The 20000-nt window shown below is 35.5% G+C and overlaps 1 long non-coding RNA gene across 4 annotated transcripts in view; it reads left to right on the top strand.

The window, feature by feature from the left end:
• LOC136848148 (uncharacterized) overlaps positions 1 to 20000 on the top strand; it is a 159454-nt gene that overhangs the window by 129716 nt on the left and 9738 nt on the right. For 3 of the 4 annotated variants that reach the window (XR_010855948.1, XR_010855946.1, XR_010855949.1), the window contains one exon: positions 9459 to 9549. This is a non-coding gene — a long non-coding RNA (uncharacterized lncRNA). Of the gene's footprint in view, positions 1 to 9458; positions 9550 to 13529; positions 13659 to 20000 lie in introns of all 4 variants that reach the window. The other variant, XR_010855947.1, reaches the window with a different exon arrangement.

Genomic DNA, 20000 nt, shown 5'->3' with positions numbered 1-20000 from the left:
GGAGGGGGGGGGGGACTCAATACGCCACATCCAGCCAAATAATTTATATATTTTGTTTCAAGGATCCGTTTCACGATGCTTCGAGAAGTTTACAAGGTACCCATAGCCGTGGACTATCAATATAAATTCCCTTTCCTAAATGTACGCTGCATGTATATTTTATAAAGTATTTCATCGCGAAATTCAATTATAACTTTTCTGCTAAAATCCTATATTTGAGTTTAGAGACAAGCAGCTATTGAAATAAAAGAAAATTAATAAATCAAGCAGCTACTGTCTCCAAGAAACAAATCAGTCATACACTTGAAATCGTTTTCTATATCACTAAAATGTCAATGAAAACAGTTTTAACGGGGGCTAAAGTAAATGTTGACTCTGTTCAAATGACGTGTACGCTAAATTAATGTTTACATCCTTGTCAAATTTATTTGGTCATGCCTTAGTTGTTTGATAAGATGTAATAATTAATGGAAAATTATTGTTTGTATATATGTTACTACTTATTTCTGTCGTTTGCATAAGTTTATATTGAACAAGTTATTAATGACTTTATAACAGCACCCATATCTTTAATCCAGCCCGTTAAATATGGCTATAATCAAAACATCTTATTTAATAACAATAATAACAGTGTATTACGATAAGAGTAGTAGTTTTTTCAAGTAATGATATTCTTTGATGTTCTGTGAATAGGGGTTCCTCCGTAATTCTGGATATTTACAGCTAGCATTAGTATTGTAATTATTATCATTAACATATATATATATATATATATATATATATATATATATATATATATATATATATATATATATATATATATACATACATATATAATGCTAACAGGTACTTAGTGTATAATTATATATGCATATCAAGCATCAACGCCCTTTTCGTTTCTAAAAGCTACCCCAAAAAATTGTCTTCAACTAGCATAACCTCAGTTTATGAACATAAAATTTCAACCATCACAATCAATGAACTGCAAACATTGCTTGCTAAATTATGTCATGAATTTATGTCTCAAATTCTACAAAGAAAATTTAACTATTTGACCACTGATTTAGCTGTTTAAGTTAATTAGTAATATTTTACAAGAAATGATATGGTATTATTATTCGTATGATTAAATCCTACATTCTTGATTATTTCATCTTTAGTACAAATAAAGATGAATAATATTAAACTGGGAAAAACTTCAATGTTTACGCTTTGAAACCGATTTTCCCGACTCTTGGCTACCAGCCTTTCAATATTCTGCAGTTTAGAAATTAAATATGCATAATAATTAAGGCGATATCTTGGTTATTGAAGTTATTATAAGTCATGGAAATTATTACAAGTTAATAAATTCATTACTTCATGAAGTTCATAGAAGATAGGTTTATGAGTTTTAAAACGTTAGGTAAAACTGAACCCAAGATCCTGTTTGTCATTCATTCCGCTTTCTATTATATCACTATGCTTTAATCCTGAAGAAAATTTTGTCAGTGTTGTCCTTATGCCTTCTCTCTCTCTCTCTCTCTCTCTCTCTCTCTCTCTCTCTCTCTCTCTCTCTCTCTCTCTCTCTCTCACTTTATGGGCTAAGTGGGCTACTCAAAGATTTTTTCCCAGGTAAGAAAATGTAATACATTAATAACTGCATGTGAGGACATTTTTTAGAGACTTTATCTTCTTTTTGCGATAGGATAATATATGTATGTATGTATGTATGTATGTATGTATGTATGTATGTATGTATGTATGTATGTATGTATGTATATATATATATATATATATATATATATATATATATATATATATATATATATATATATATATTGAGAGAGAGAGAGAGAGAGAGAAGGAGGAGGAAATTTAGACTACTCAAGCAATGTTCTAGTATCCTTTATCATTACCTATAATAATGCTCTAAAGATGTCAAATACCGCCACAATCAATTGCCCAAATATGTTCATTTTCCATGCATAGTGATCAATTGCTTCCAATAGGCTGCATTTTTCTCAGTTTTAAGGAAAAGTCCGTTTGACCCCCAGTAAACACCCATAGCCTTACTATTCTGGCCTTTTTGCCCCTGCAATATGGCTGGACTGCAATCAGTTATCCAAGTATGGCCATTTTCCTATAATAATCAATTGCTTACAAAAGGCTGCATTTTTCACATTTGCACAATTGATTGCAATTCGGCCATATTACATGGGTGCCCAAAAGTGGCTCGAATGGCAAGACTATATATAGCCTTGGATGATTTTGGGGTGTCAAACGAACTTTTCCTTCTATGCAGTTTCGACTGCAATGTGTATTCGTCATTGGCGGGCCAATCAGCTGCGCTTTATCTAGTTCAAGAGCAAGATGAATTTGGTTTACGAACAAATTCTTAAGCTATTGTTTTGCTTACTGACGAATCTTGGTTTGATTGCAACATTGCCTTAATGCAAAGAAATTGCGATATATTGCAGTTTCGTAGGCATTTTAATTATCCAGTCTGAAGAAAAGTTGGTTTATTCGACGAAAAATCCTAGTCTATATTCTTGCCATTCTTGCGAATTTTGCCTGGCTTGCAACATTGACGCATTGCAGGGGCATTGCAATATATAGGAATTTTTGTCACATATTCGTGATTAAAAGGTCAATATACTGCATTTTATCAAGCTTGAAGCAAAAGCTTCTTTGCTAAGAGAAAAAGTCCCAAGGCTATAGCCTTCCCATTTTGGCGAATTTTCCCTTGCTTGAAACATTCCTTATTGCAAGGAAATTACAATATATTGCATCATAAAAAGGTTGCTGCTATGCATTTTTATTGATCGCAATATTGTCGTATTCAAGGATATTGAAACATATTGCAAAGTGCCATGCATATTCGTCATTAGAAGAACACTAATTTGTGTATTATCCAGTTTAAAAGAAAATCGCTGTGGCCCCTAAACATTGCCAAAGGCTACAGCGTCAGTATTTTGATGAATTTTTCCGGACCTGCAACATTGTAATAATGCAAGACAGTTGCAATATACTACAATTTCGATTGCATTTTGCCTTTCCCTTTCTTTGGTCTGAAGCAAAAGCTGGTTCGTTCCCCAAAAACACCCTAATTGTCTTGCTATTTTGTATGATGAGTTTGCCTGCAACCTTCCCGTATTGCAAGCAAATTGCATTATAATGAGATTTCGATTACATATTTGTCATTGAGTCCCAATAGAATGCCTTTTATTCAGTTCAAAGTTTCAGAAGTTGGTTTTGAAATCCAAAAATCCAATAGACTACATTTTATAATGTTGAGTGAGTAAATTTTGTTTATTCCTCCTAGGAAAAAAAATCCTAGAGCTATATCCCTGTTATGTTGACGAATTTTGCCATTGCTTTCAACATTGCCCTGTTTCTAGCTAATTGCAGAACATGGTAATTTCGAAAACATTCATCATTAGAAGCCAATAAACATTACTGTATCCAGTTAGAAGGGAAGGTTGTTTTGCTACTTTAGACTAATTTTGCAATAATTGCAGCATTACCTTATCACCCCTAGTATTATATTTCACACTACAACTTCATCAGCAACATTACAGTGAGTGTGGATATTTGTTGTTCTTTATGATAGCTTTCTGAGCAAGTAATTCTGAAATAAAATGCTTACATGAACATTTCGTGCCCTTCTTTTGTGAGGCAACGATATGGGTATACATATCGGAGTTATTCATTTGTCTTGATTCAGTTTCACACACATGAAACCTAACTGTAATGATCATGTGATTACAGGAAATTATCATGTGTTCAAATACTATATTACATTACATTTTATTGCTCAGTTTCAATCTTCTGTCTAAACGAATGACAATTGAGACTTCTCCATTCATTATCGCAGAAAAATTGTTTCAAAATACTGAATGAAATCGAATTCTAGTTTCGTCTTCAGTTCCCCATACACTCTAAGGCGGCCACGTGGTCACCATGCGGTCCTTTCTCCACCGAACAAATTAGAGGAATTTTAACTATAAGCAAGTCGTTAACGCCATCTATTGGCCACCGAAGAAAATCTGAGCAAATATACCAACTGCATCTTCAAAGATGGGCGTGAGAGCTAGCCAGATTACTTTTATTACAAGCTTTCCCTCGTTATTCAAGATGTTAATGCTTTGAGATAACAAAATACAACATCAACTGGAAATAAATAATTCATAAAAAGGAAAAATTACACTAAAATTATCACTCATAGCGACAATGACGTGGAACTTTATAGACGATATGAAGATCCAGGCATACCAACATTACCAGATGTAACACCGTATTTTAGACTAGAATACTGCAGTTCTGAGCCTAAAATAATATAATAAAAAGTTATTTACTTAAAATTCGTGTTGCTGAACTTACTACAGTCTACTTTAAATAATAAAGTATCTTGAATTCATCAACTTTAAAAGCTGTATAAATTGGCAGTTCCGACAACTCTGCTGTTACTGTTTTTAGACGTAAAGGTCTCGCCATCTTTTACCCTGAAGTCTGAACAAGTACATGCAGAAAACAAATACATTCAATTTACATTACTCTTTTGAGAGGGGGTGGATGGGTAATATGAAAATAAACTTGTAAGTAGAAGGAATGACTTATCATTATTTATGAACTCAATATCCTTCAAGATTAACAAACCATATAGATATAATCCTAAAATTTATCATAAACTGATTAACTACAGATTCTTCCTAAACTCATCTGTTGAAATTGGTGATTAATTCATCATAATTTTATGATACCAGAACATCTGAAAAGTATTAGGCAATGCATAAGGAAGGACTATTGTGAAAATAAAAACATGAATTGTCACATAGCGGTTAAAGTTAGTATATGATGACAGAAACACATGTTGAAATAATAAGTTTTATTTGGGACAAATTACACTAAAATTAAAACATTTTTCAAGCTTGAAAATAACTGACTTAACAATAATTTCATTCTGAAAGAATTCATTGATATTATTGAGGGTAAACATTCTTTTGACTCCATAGTTACTGAGAATTACCGTTCATTAATTCGGCATTATGTAGAGGATTAAGGCATAAATGCTTTGATTATGGGAGCTTAATGCTATAAATCAGTAATATTCTGCAATTGCAATGTATATTCGTCATTGGCGGGCCAAGAAGCTGCATTTTCTCCAGTTCGAAAGCAAGACCAATTTGGCTTGCGAACAAATTCCTCGGTTATAGCTTTGCTTCTGACGAATCTTAGTCTGATTGCAACATCGCTTTATTGCTAGGAAATTGCAATATATTGAAATTTCGTAGGCATACTGATGATCCAGTCTGAAGGAAAAGTTGGTTTGTTCTACGAAAAAATCTTTAGTCTATATCCTTGCCATTCTTGCGAATTTTGCCTGGCTTGCAACGTTGTCGTATTGCAAGGGCATTGCAATATATAAGAATTTATGTTGCATATTCGTGATTAGAAGGTCAATATACTGCATTTTATCAAGTTTGAAGCAAATGATTCTTTGCCAAGAGAAAAGTCCCAAGGCTATAGCCTTGCCTTTTGAAGAATTTTCCCTTGCTGGAAACATTCCTCATTGCTAGGAAATTGCGATATATTGCAATTTTACCATGCATAGGAGAACATTAGGCTGCATTTTATTTCAAAAAGGAATAGTTGGATTGCTCTCAGGAAACATCATGATAAGGTTGCTACTTGTATTTTTTATTCCTTGCAGCATTGCTGTATTGAAAGGATATTGAAACGTATTGCAAACGTCCATGCATATTCGTCATTAAAGAAAAATAATTTGTATCTTATCCAGTTTGAAGAAAGAGTTGTTGTGACCCTAAAAACTGCCAAAGCTACAGCCTTAGTATTTTGGAGAATTTTGCCGGACCTGCAACATTGCAATAATGCTAACAGTTACAATATACTATAATTTCGACTGCATTTTCGGCAAAACAGACCGTTCGCTTTCCATTTCCTTAGGTTTGTTAGCAAAAGCTGGTTCATTCCCCAAAAACACCCTAGATGATAATCCTCTTGGAGACGTATCGTGGGGGTCGTCCCAATATAAGCGCCGGGGCATTTTGGGGCATGGCGTGGAAACTGATTGTCTTCTTTAGTTTTCCTAAGGAAGTCGAGTAGGTGAGGCCCGGCTGTTCTTCGTTAGAAAACTAGGCCCTTCTTTCTTTATTCTGATGTGAAATGATTTTTTTTTTTTTTTTTTTTTATCGGAGCAGTTAGAGTGTGTGACGTACCTAGCGATTATTCCCAGCAGGGCGCGTTCATCCTCTTGATACGCGGAGCTCATTTATGCGCGGTGGTAGTTTCCTAGGTGTTCTATTGTGGCTTGGGGATGGCGGAGTGTACCATTCCTCGACGATCTTCGAATTTTCTTATCTATTTGATAGTTAGAATGACCGTCATTAATGAACACCCGGGCGGCCCTGTCGAGTTCTTTATTCATGGAGTGCCGTGAAGGAGCCCTTTCAACAGAAGCAGTAATGCCACAGCGCTTCAATCTTCCAGGGCACTCACTCCGACCATGAAGGCAGAGGCCCAAGTTGGATCCCTTCGTTGACACTTCCGTCTCCAAATGCCCCAAATTTGCGAGACGAGGATGTCAAGGAATGGAGGTTGTTTTCCGTCTGTGCATAAGGCCAACTTCTTCATCTCCCACAGACAACAACCTTATATATAAATCAGTACATCTAGGAATTTGTTGAGGCCGTGATGTGTTGAACTGCAGCAAAACGTTATCGGCTATATTTGACTTTTCCTGTGCTTCTATACGTTTTTCTATATTGATCTTATTAATGTGATAACGTTTCTAAATGTGTCTGTTCCCTTCCTTTGATGAAGTGAATGTGAGGCAATTATTACCTGACCTTTCCACAATAACGAAAGGAATTGTTAGGAAAACAGGAACTTTTGTGGATGCATCCTTTATTTATAATAATAATAATAATAATAATAATAATAATAATAATAATAATAATAATAATAATAATAATAATAATAATAATAATAATTTGGTAGAAGACCCTCCCTCAGACTTGGGTCATTAAATACAATCGCTTCCTTTGCGGCGTTTTCTTCAAAATGAGTCTTTTCGATTTCTCATTACCTCAGTCTCTGGGAGATTGGCCTTGCAAGTATCTACAGTATCCTGTATTCAAGTCTGTCGTTCCCTAGGACAGAGGCACAGCCAGGTTCAAGTTTGTTTCTACATTTCATTTGGACAAAGTATAAACAGGCACAAAAAATACGGGTGACTGTTCGGCCTTTATTCCATTAATTAACGGTGTTGCATTACGTGGATGCTGTCTGGGTGGTACAGGTTTAGACGGCCTTATGTTATCACGGGCACTCACACAACGGCAGCCCAGAAATGATACAAGGTGTCCAAATGAGCACGATGACTTATGTGAATCTTTGGACTCGGAACAACAAACAGAAACCCGATTGAAATGTTCATTAGGGAATTTCATAGACACTCTCAGCAGGCCGTCAGGTGGTGGTGAGTGACGCCACGTACTTCACGATGGTGAGTAGTCACACCCTGGACGATTCCTCATGGCTGGATCAGAACTTGGGGCTTCTTCAAGCCCGGGTATTTCCAAGAGGTCAGCCGGTGGCGCTCGCTCAGTCCAACTGCTGGAGGGCATCGTATCTCAAGGACTGTGTCCAGTCGGTGTTTGTAGAATCGTTGGCAGGAAGTTTATCTCCTGCTTGATTTGAGGGATTATTATTATTATTATTATTATTATTATTATTATTATTATTATTATTATTATTATTATTATTATTATTAGCTCTCTCAAGAGCTGAACAGCCTTCAGTAACTTGACCAAAGAAAGCATCCGGGTAAAGCCCAATGGGGCATTGCCTCCCTCAGGAAATACCGCAAGCAAGAAGCCCCGAGTTCCCTGCGTGGAGTAAAATCAGCTCAGAACAACAGATCTATCACAGATGATGACCCCTGACATCATGTGATGTCATCATAACCTCCTGGTCAGCTGACCTCAGACAGAAACTGCCTGCACCATTATTTTAATCCTTTGCAAACTTTTTTTTTTACTTGTCACTAAGTGAAGGCATAAACTTCTGTTGTTCATTAAGTTGTTATTTATCATTTTTATTCCCTTATATACTTTCTATTTGTTTATTATCATTATTTTTTTTATTTTAGCCTCACTGTGCTTCCAAACATCTGATTTTTTCATGTTAAATTCTCAATTCTTTCATTTATTATCTGTTTATTACCTCTGGTTTTACACTTCCAGTAAATTCCGTTTTATTCTTTTTCCTTCGTTTATCTACTACTCACACCAAAGCCCATCATCTGTGCCTCCATCACCCCCATTTAGCTTTGACACTTGAATTGGCTTTCAGTTTCCATCCACTTTCCTTTCAACTTCGTCTCTTCATAAACTTTCCATTTAGATCCTGTATGACTTAACGACCGACATGACCCAACCATCGATCTTACTACCAGTTAACCTATTAACTGAAATGTGAAGGATGATTACCGTAGAGTTTCATATCTTTTCTCGCCGAAGAACGGAAGTCTCTCCCGTTAAACGTTTACTTTCTCCTCTAAAGAATCAAGCTTCACTCAAGGGCTGCTTTAAGAGAAATATTCCGGGCTGGCATAAGGCCGCCTTAATCTCCAATAACAGCAACATAATTTTAATTCATTGCTAACCATATCACAGCCATTCTTTATAATAAAGGCTAATTGTTTATCTACGAGTGTATTCATACTCCCATAAAATATGGGCATAATAAGAGTCGAAACTTAAGTCTCAACCTCAGGAACGTTACCTACCGTCCCTTAGAAGATCGAGCCCAGGTCCCCTCATTCTGCATGATCATAAAGAGGCTGTTGGTTAGAGTTTATTACCCGCAGAATACCGTCCTGTCTACAGTCACCTACAAGGAGATTGGCACCTGTCCATCATTACTGTCTTCGCTAATATTAAACAGCATCCTTATGATACCTTTTTATTATTATTATTATTATTATTATTATTATTATTATTATTATTATTATTATTATTATTATTATTATTATTATTATTATATAATAGCTGTTTCTACTGCATTAAAACCTTTTGCATGTGTCTTATAACCTTCCTAACATCAGCTAACAATATTACTGGTATATGCAGTTTCCTGGGGTCATACCAAGACGTTCTCTTTTATTTGCTCGTAGTGAAGAAGGGGCGTCTTTAGCCTTCAGCAAAGCTAAATCATCAACTCAGTTGTTCTTTTCCGCCAAGTAAACCATCATATCAGTCATTTGTACTAGTAGGGTATTCTTATTGAGAAAGTAGTTTTGTCTATGTTATAATTGCTTGAAATTATAACATTTTGAGCATTATGCTCATGTACTTTGTCTTTTTTGTTATGACTTGCTATAACATCAGTTATGTATTTGTTACGAAATATGTTACTAATAGTAACTCTTACCATTATTTTCCTTTTCATTTTAGGCCACTACCAAAGGGCTAGGACAATCGAGACGGGCACAGTCACGACGCCTTGAAAAAGATGCCTAGCCCTGAGTGCGATGTTTACCTGAGGGTATGTTGATTGGCTTCCTGTCACCTGGTCACTTATTCTATTCTGTTATATATAAAGGTATATATATATATATATATATATATATATATATATATATATATATATATATATATATATATATATATATATATATATATATATATATATATATTTGTGTGTGTGTATTTAAATATATATTATATATATATGTATCTATATATATATATATGTGTGTATATATATATATATGTGTGTGTGTGTGTGTGTGTGTGTGTGTGTGTGTGTGTGCGTATATATATATATATATATATATAAATATATATATATATATATATATATATATATATATATATATATATATATATATATATATATGTGTGTGTGTGTGTGTGTGTGTGTGTGTGTGTGTGTGTGTATAATCCAAACACATCCGCACCTCACCCACATATCCACAGACTCCCGTACATGCCATTTTCACGCTCTCACCAACATATCCATACCCACAACATCCACCCATCACAAACCTATCCACACCCTCTTGTGTATGACATATCCACACCCTTTCGTGTGCGTGGATCCTCAACAGCATATCCACATCCACCACGCCCCACGCACCCCACCTGGCCCATCCATCCACACCCATGACCCAAACCCACAGAAGCCACACTCTCTCGTGTGTGATAACATAGGGTTTAGACCAAAGACCAAGCACCTAGGAGGTCAATCAGCGCTGGAAAGAAATTTGAGAGTAGGTAGATTTAAAAGGTGTAGCAGGGGGAAAATCTCGCAGTTGCACTATAAAATAATTGTTAGGAGAGGGTGGGAAGTAAGATGGAAAGAAATAAATATGAATGGAGGTAGAGTAAAAGGAATGAAAGGAGTTGCAGCAGCTAGGGGCCGAAGGGACGCTGCAAAGAACCACTAGTAATGCCTACAGTGAACCCCGTGAGGTGCACTTACGCACTTCCCCCCTACGGAGTGTATGTAACATAATATTGATTCTTGGTACATAACTGAATTCTGGCTGTACATATGCCTGTCGAATGAAGAATCTAAATCAGTCCGTCTGCAACATGATGACTGATTGGTAAGTTTGAAATACGTTACTTTTTTTATACTCACGAAGATGAAGTTACAAATATCCCATTAAGATAGTATCATTTGATCTTGTTATTTTGACGCTTGTATATTGTTCATTATGATAACCGTCTGAGAACGTATTCATTAAATAAAATGACTGCATGTCATTTTCACAACCTTATTTTGTAGGTTAGTGAAATGGGTACAAATATAATCATCGTTTATAGTCTTGACTCAGTTCTATATATATGAAAGTAAACTGTAATGATCATGTGATTATAGGGAGCTATCATGTGTTCAGAGGCTAAATATTTCGTTTCATTTTGAGTTCATTTTCATTTTTCTATCTTAACAAGCGATCGGTGAGAGTTTTCCACTAATGATGTTAGGAAATTGTATTAAAATGATCAATTAATGAAATCGTACTTTAATTATGTCTTCAATTCGACGTATACTCCAATGCGGCCACGTGGTCACCATGCAGCCCTTTCTCCACAGAACAATTTAGAGATTTTTTACTATAAGCAAGTCGTTATCGCCATCTATTGGCCATCCAAGAAAATCAGCGCATGTGAACAAACAACTGTATTTACAAAGGTGGGCGAGGAAACTAGTTAGATTATTCTTATTCCCATCTTTTCTCATAATTTAAAATGATGAGTCCCCTGTGATATCTAAATCAAACTTTAATTGTAAATGAGTATTTCATGTAAAGAAAAAATTACCCAAAAATTCGACGTAAGGGAAGACGATAAAAATCAACTTGTCGACAGTCCTCCCCCATCGCCAAAATGCCACCGCCCGTTATAGACGATATGAAGATCCAGGCATGCCAACAAAATGAAATGCAACATCGTATTTTGGGCAAGAACACTGCAGTTCTGACCATAAAATGATCGAATCAAAAGTGATTTACTTAAATTCGGGTTTCTGAACTTACTTCAGACTACGTGAAATACCAAACTACCTTTAATTCATCTGCTTTAAAAGCTAAATATAGATTGGCAGTTCCGACAATCCAGGAACAAAATTAAATGCAACATCGTATTTTGGACTAGAATACCGCAGTTCTGAGCATAAAATAATCGAATAAAACAGATTTACTTAAATTCAGGTTTCTGAACTTACTCCGGACCACGTGAATTAACAAACTATCTTTAATTCATCTGCTTTAAAAGCTATATAATAGACTGGCGGTTCCGACAACCCTTATGTTACTGTTCGTTGACATGAAGGTCCTGGCATGTTTTACTTTGATTAAATACCTGCAGGAAACAAATACATAATTTAAAAATTTTTTTCGGGATATTCTTCGAAAATAAACATACTCATTATTATTCAAGAATAACAAACTATAGCTAAAATGTTTAAGATATATTATTAATATTCATCATAAACCGGTGAAATACAGATGCTTCCTCAACTGTAGAAATCGGTGTGCATGGGAACCATCATTTTATGATACCAAATTATCTAAAAAGTATTGGGCAATGCTTAAGGTAGGAAGGACTATTGTAATATGAACAGGAATTGTCAATGAACGGATGAAGTATAGTATAACATAACTGAAACATGTTAGAATAATAAATATTTTTCCGAGGAAATTACATCAGAATATAAACATTTTCAGCTTGAAAACACCTATCACTTAACAATAATTTAATTCTGAAAGAGTTGACTGATAATATTGACGGCAAACTTTATTTTTATTCTTCATGATTGCTGAGAAAGACCGTTCATTAATTTGACATCATTCAGAGGATTAAGGCAAAACTCCTTTGATTGTGGGAGCGTTATGCTACAATTCAGTAATATTATGCAAATTCGACTGCAAGGTGTATTCGTCATTGGCGGGCCAATAAGCTGCGTTTTATACAGTTCGAAAGCAAGATCAATTTGGCTTTCTGACGAATCTTAGTCTGATTGCAACATTGCCTTATTGCAAGGAAATTGCGACAAATTGCAATTTTGTAGGCACGTTAATTATCCACTTGGAAGGAAAAGTTTGTTTGTCAGTAATACCCTTTTCAAGTTAAAAAGGTCCTAGCATAGAATTGCAAAATAGGTGTTGCAATTTCCTGCCGGAAGTATGTTAGGAATTTATTCCCAACCATTCAGTTAAATAAAGGAATTTAATATTTACGATAAGTAAAATTATAATTCTTATGATTAAATAATAAGTAATTCCTTTTTAGGCAAATAAATGGACTTAATGTCTAATTAAGATTAATATGTCTATATGTAATTATTAGATAGTTATAATGGGCAATTAAGGACGTATAAATATGCGTTAGTTAAGCCCTATTGGTAAATAAATACATAAACATATCGCTTAAATACATTGCTTTGTTCAGTAATGTTAAATAAATATGAGCTTCGCTTGTGTAGCAATTCTTTTTTTTTTTATTTATCTAAAATATCCAATGTACACAATACATTATTATTTGGCTACAATACATTATTATTTGGCTACAATATTGTGTTTAGGAACACTTCCATGTACTAATATTCTACAAATTTTCATACAGAGCCCTTAATAGTCAACTAAAATAGCTCCCTTATTTATAATTGTTCAAATGTTCAGCGTACAATAATTACATTTCATCTATAACAGTGGTCTTTAATTTAGATCACAGAAAATAATTAATATCCATCTTAAATAATATATAAATAATATTGCGGTTTAAGCCGGTTTATGATGCTTAAGGGTAAATTAGCTATGCGATTCTCAACTGCCGTTTAAGTAATGCCATTATCCGTCATCAGATGAGACAGTGTAATTATTGTTAAATATATATCTATTCATAATAAAATGAAAGTAATATTTGTAAAAACTGAAATATTCTAATCAATAATTCGTCATATTGATAAAAAAGAATAAGTTAAAATTGCATACGAAACATCACTGACCCATACGACAGGACCCAGGCCTAACCAAGAGCAAACGTCACTCCGTCAGTTGGATCGGGACACTCCTGGAGAGTGGATGGTGTTTAGTGCTTAAGAAGATTCCTCCGCTTCTGGAAAGAATTATTTCAGAAAGGAATCAGGTAAATGCAAGCTATGTTTGTTATTTTAGGCCTAAATTTTAGACATATATATATTGAGGGCTTGTCTGGTGAAAATTTTAGTTATATATTGAGGGCTTGTCTGGTGAAAATTTTAGACAGTTATATATTGAGGGCTTGTCTGGTGAATTTCGAAGCAGTTGGTAGTTCCGAATAATTCAGTTAATTTTAAATATTTGGTAATATTGCTTATCTAGGATGTAAGATAATTTAATTTCTTACACAATTTTCTGAATCTTTATGAAGTAATAAATGTGAGTCAAACAATTTTATATTTTACGTGAGATATTTTTGGTATACATTCCGATCGCTGCAACTCTGCGCTCTCGAAGTGGCTTATGGTAAGAGCTTATCTTGCGATTTGAGGCGTTGTGGATATTTTTTGCTTTTATCCTTTTGCGAAACCTTGTCTTAAAATGAATAAGAGTTGTCTGTTGGCGACCAGATTATCAATCTGGAATTTGAGTTTTCGTATTTCCTCGTCCAAGCCCTCGAACAAGTGTTAAATAACGACTCAATAGTCGAAGATACCAACAGATAAACCCAGATGTTGCCGTTGTGGTCTTGGTGGGAGACTCGTAAGTTGTAGGAGTAACGCAGAAATTAATAACTTAGTGCACAATTTTTATGTAAGATTAGATTAGTTAGATTGTTTGCGGTTAGCAGTACAAACTGAACACAGGTTCTAGGACGAAGATAATGAGTTTGATGCACCAGGCCTGACGTGTATAATTAAAGGTGACGTGTCTTTAACGATTACGTTAACAAAAGGCTAAGACAAGAATTTGGATTGGTCACCTATATAATACAGATTGGATTTCGGCCTTTCGTAGGTTATCATATAGATGGATACATATGGACCAAGAGGGTGTTGTGCTGTATTGGGGAAGTATCTTGGGAGGTGTAAATATGCCTTGCAAAATAACGTAGAGTAAATGTTTTTTCCGTCTTCAGAATCATAGTCTTTTGTTTGAGGGTTCTAGATCCAACTCATAAATTTTTTATAGTAGACATGTTTTAAATTAGGTTCCCTGGTTAAATATTGGGGTTATTATTAATATAAATTAATTTCATGTGAAATTGTCCTTAGTAAAATATGGGGCAATTTGTTTTAAATAGTAACTAATATTAAAATCTAGTAAACATGTCTTTTGTTACTATTTAAAAATTCGGATTTTATTAAATCCGATTAAACTTTTGTACGTATTGATTTATTATAAATAATTTGCAGCTATAAGCTTTATTTATATTAACATATAGATTATTCAAGATGTCAGACTCTGAAGGCGTACATCCTAAACAGCTAATTGGGGAGTTGAGTAAAGAGAGTTGTCGTATTAAAAGGAACATCTTAAAAAATCGAAACAGTGGTTTGATGCAGGTACCCTCACTCCTTCATTGTGTGAAACTGAAGTTGAACTATTCAGAACGGTTTGGATAGGCTAAGTCAGTTAAGGAAATGTTAAAAAAATTGGTTAAGTATGTAAAGGTATTTACTGAGGTCATTTGCAATGCAGAATTTGATAGTCAGAAGGCAGAATATGAAGTGGAAATCCACTTAGAGCTAGACTCTTAATATTTAGAGTTAGCCGGTTGTTCAAAGAGCCGAGGTGATAGTTGTTCTGCAAATGTTACGAGTCAGCAGATGACTTTAGTTCTGACCAAGCTTAATAGTGAGGGAAAACGTCCTTCCCCGAACTGCGGCTCCTTTCAGAGTCTGAAAAGGATAAGTTTGCTTTTTCGAATTTTGTAAAGCTGTTTCAGAATATAGTATGGTTGCGTAAGAATATTTGATTCTATGAAATTTGTTATAATTTGAAGGATTACGCTATCATGTCGTCTTAAAATTATTAGAAGAGGAATTTTTGGACATTCCCTTCTTAATAGATGAAACTTTCAAATCATTGATAAAGGCTTCTCCTGTAACAGATAGTGATCCAGAGTATAATGCGGTCAAACTCGACTGGAGTAAAATACTCTGTGACGCATGAATTGCAGTTACGAGGCGTAGATTTGCTGCCAGAAGGTTCTTCGGAACTTTTACTTGTTAGCCATTTTATTTTTGATAAGTTGCCAATTATGGTTGAGGGAAATAATTCGTAAACTTTGGTAAATTATCCAGCGGTTAATGAAGTGTTTGAATACTATAATGAAGTCCTAAAGACTTAATTTAACTTCCTATAAGGCAAGTAAACACAATTTAAGGCAAAGCCTTGCAGTAAACCACCGCCTGTCAATTCAAATAGCCGGGTAAACGCTAAAGAATCCTCAACTACGGGGTGGTCGGAATCTAAGGGTTCATTGCCGAATTTTTAAAACCACGGGTAAAAAACGCAAAAGTCTTTTTGTAAGACGTGATATTGAAGGTCATTCTTTGGGTAACTGTGTAAATTATCAGAATTACGAAGATCGCACATCAAAACAGCGACAACTATCGACGTGTATCCGTTGTTCCGGCTCTGGCCATGATAAAAATAGTTGCTATGACAAGCAAAGGAAAGTGTCGTACCAGTAATCAACGAACGCATATTACGCCGTTGTGTCCCTCATAAATCGTCTACCACTAAGAATAACGTGCCTCTGTTTTGCACAGTAGAGTTTTGACTCGTCGAAAGTCTTGCCTACCGTAACCATATTGTTGAAAAATAGTAGAAAAATAAGGAAAGCCAGGTTCCTGCTTGATACAGGTAGCCAGCTTTCATACATCTCGGAAGAAGTAGCCAAGGATTTGTGCAACAACGCCGATCATTTATATTCGTTAGAGAATTAAATTTGTACTTACATTGGTCAGGAAACCAAAACTTTTAAGCAGATGTCAACTGGAATTAAATTAGATAATCAATTAGTCTTTGTTCTTTTGCTGGTGTATAGTACGATAGACATAACTTTTTAGTTTCCGGGGATGAACGAAGTGGCAAATAAATTTAAGAGTACTAAATATAAGTTTCTAGATGAGGCATTTAAAGAGGTTAGACTATGAAATAGTAAAGAGAGACATGCTGCTCTGCATTGATGTCATTCAACATATGTCGCTATCTTGGCAGAAACAGTTAGGAGGAACCTGTCTAGTCAGCAACTATAGAGCAGCACCTATAGGTAATGTAATGAGTTTCTTAAATAATAAGCAGAAGGAAATTATAATGAAGAGACTGATGAAAGTTAAGGAAGATACCGGATTAAATACGAGGACGAAGGCCGTGGTCAATCTTATGGACCCTGTGAAATCCTATTTCAATCCATTAGAGCACATCTTGGGGGATAGTGAAGTCGATAATGGGTTAGAGTATTTATTTAGTCTGGAATCCATGGGGATTAAGAAAGATGATAGTTGGTTTCGATAGATATGAACTCTTAAGTTCCGTGGTGGTATAGAGCTTTAAGAAGGTTTTTTTGTGCAAAGCTGTAGCCTTATTCTCAATTAGTTTTGAGTAAATAACCCTGATATTCAGAGAAATTTGTCTAGTCAGTGACTGCTGAACTGAAGCTGCTTTTTCAGATATTGAAAGCCTGGTGTAGAGTTGTGTAAAACACTTTTCGTGTTTTAATGTTTTCCATTGGATGATTTGTTAATTAGTAGATAGAGCTTGTTAAAAAAAAAAAGCGCCATGTAGGTGAACAAAGCGTTGGCGATCTTTGTGTAGGTGGCCGAGATACATATAAAACAAGTTGGTGAAAACACTGGTGTTATTTTCGTGTTTTAATGTTTTCCATTGGTTTTCGTCGTAATGGAGCCTGGGCTCCTCTAGTGAACCGAGTGTGTTAGTTTTCCTCGTTTTATCTTTGGGTGGGGTGTTTAATCAGCATATTCCATCGAATAGCAGACGTTTTTACCAAACTGGGTCCAAGTTTGGAAAGTTTTCGTCTAGGAAATCAAGGTTTGGAAATACTTTTATATATATAATTACAAATATAAAATTCTGAAAGGCAGTCTTTGAAAACTGTGATACTTTCCTTTATATGAAACCAAAGTTATCTCTCTCTCTCTCTCTCTCTCTCTCTCTCTCTCTCTCTCTCTCTCTCTCTCTCTCTCTCTCTCTCTCTCTCTCTTTCCTTGAGCCCATAATGCATGTGTGTGTATTAGAGTAGATTTGTGAGCTACTTAGATTCGGCACACTGTTTCATGAAAGACTTAAATAGTTTTCTCCTGTAGTTATTACTAACGGTGGTTTTCAGAATCCCTTCGGACCCTATACGCGGCACTCACTTTTTAACCTTTTACTTGACCTCCATTCTGCTTCCTTGCTTCAGTTTTGTTATCCAGCCATTTCAACGCTTTCTTTTTCACTAAAGTGCTGAATGGCTGAGATTGCCCCGCTGCTTGGCTTTATAGCCTAATTTCCATAAATTAATAAAGGGTAAATGTGCCTCGCTGTCGAGCTTTCCGCTCCAGAGGTCCTTTATTCCTCACACCGCTGGACTGCGGAACAGTTCCCTTGAGGAAGATGTGCAGTTGGAACCTCAAACGAAAATGTAACGCATTACTAACCAAAAACTATTTTCCTTATCTTAATCATTTACTTATATTTTGATCTCATTTATTAATCTCTATTTTTTCCTAATAGCTGATCTCTTCTTTCTGTATTTCCTGTTACATTTAGTAGTTACTTCTTTAGAATGAACACCATATTCTTTGGAAGCTTGAATTTCAAGTTGTTGGCCCCTTTGGACTTGTTCCATATGAACAGGGTTCATCTACTTAATAATAATAATAATAATAATAATAATAATAATAATAATAATAATAATAATAATAATAATAATATAGCCTTTGTACTGCTGCGGCACTCGTAACTTGCCACCTTTGAGGGCTGTGACAGATTTCCAGCCCTCCCCGGATCAAGACGCTTTGCTGAATTTGGGGCTGAACTGCCACTTTATGCCGAAGCCCTCAACGGTGGTAAGTTACGAGTGCCGCAGCAGCACAAAGGCTACATCAACTTGACAGATTTCCAGCCCTCCCCGGATCAAGACACTTTGCTGAACAGTAATAATAATACCAGGTACTGCAGCAGCAGTGGCTACTTTCCCATCCAGTTTAAACCTGATATAGGAGAGCTTTTCAGTGCGCGATTCCCTTTCATTACATGGTCTTTGTTGTTTACATTGCTTTTCTTAGAAAACTGCTTTTGGTAACAACATAAAACGCCTGGCTCTCTCTCTCTCTCTCTCTCTCTCTCTCTCTCTCTCTCTCTCTCTTTGTGTACTTGGCTGGCTGACTGTTATCTTTCATGTCTTAGACACTGACCGCCTCTCCCACCAGTGCAAAGGGGTGTAAATTGTGGTAACTTAGCATTTTTGGTGGGTTGTACCTCAATACCATTCCTGTATTTTCCATGATAGAGCTTAGAACTATTGCGTAGGACAGAGAATTGCATATGGCATTGTTCTAGGGCTCAAGAATAATTTGTATGGTCTTTCACAATTACTGGTTGTTGTGAGTACTGCTTGTATGTATTCATTCGGTGGCCTCTTTACCTTATTATAGTCTTGTATAATCACTAGGCCTGTAATCACTAGGCCTATGCCTCACGTATAATCACTAGGCCTATGCCTCACATGGTGACATGGCAGTTATTTCCGTTAAAGCCTCCATAATGAGGCAGGCGTGCTCAGAATAATACTGTTTGGTATAGAGTGGTTATGTAAGACACTTTCCATGTTTTAAGTTTTTCTCTTTTCAGTGTTTTTCCTCATGATTTGTTAAATAGTAGAGCTTGTGTTAAAAAAAGTCGCCTTGGTTGGTAAAATGAGTTGTCATTATTCCTTTCCGTTCTATTTACTCGTTTAGAATTGACTTGCTCCATTGGAGGCAGTCGGGCATCATTGTAACCCATGGTGGTTAGATCTTGAGTGGGGGAAGAGCTGTGAGGTCATCCAAAACCTCACAGGTCTGAAAGGAAACTTAATTGTACTTTAGGATTCTGCTTGTGGATGAATGAACTCTGGGGGAAAGTCGCTTCTTTGTTAGGAATGAGGCGAAGTTATAAGATAGTGAACAAACTTCATTTGTACAGTGCTTGGTGATTCTGCTTGTTGACCTGCAGTGACCAGTGTTCTGTGATAGTTATTAGTTTCTCTACTGGCAGTGTTATTTGGTTTGTATTTTAGGCCTACTTCCAACCAGAGTTTTACTTAATCGGGTCACGGACTGTGTCCGGAGATACCTTATGTAGTAACAAATTTAATATTTTGAAAGAAAGTTGGAAAAATCGAGGTATTTTAATTTTTGTGAGGCCATATTTCCTTCTTGAACCCTTGATAATCGTTAACTCTCTCTCTCTCTCTCTCTCTCTCTCTCTCTCTCTCTCTCTCTCTCTCTCTCTC

Source organism: Macrobrachium rosenbergii, chromosome 18, assembly GCF_040412425.1.
Source record: "Macrobrachium rosenbergii isolate ZJJX-2024 chromosome 18, ASM4041242v1, whole genome shotgun sequence".
Classification (NCBI taxonomy): Eukaryota; Metazoa; Arthropoda; class Malacostraca; order Decapoda; family Palaemonidae; genus Macrobrachium; species Macrobrachium rosenbergii.
This window is presented reverse-complemented; position numbering and strand designations above follow the sequence as displayed.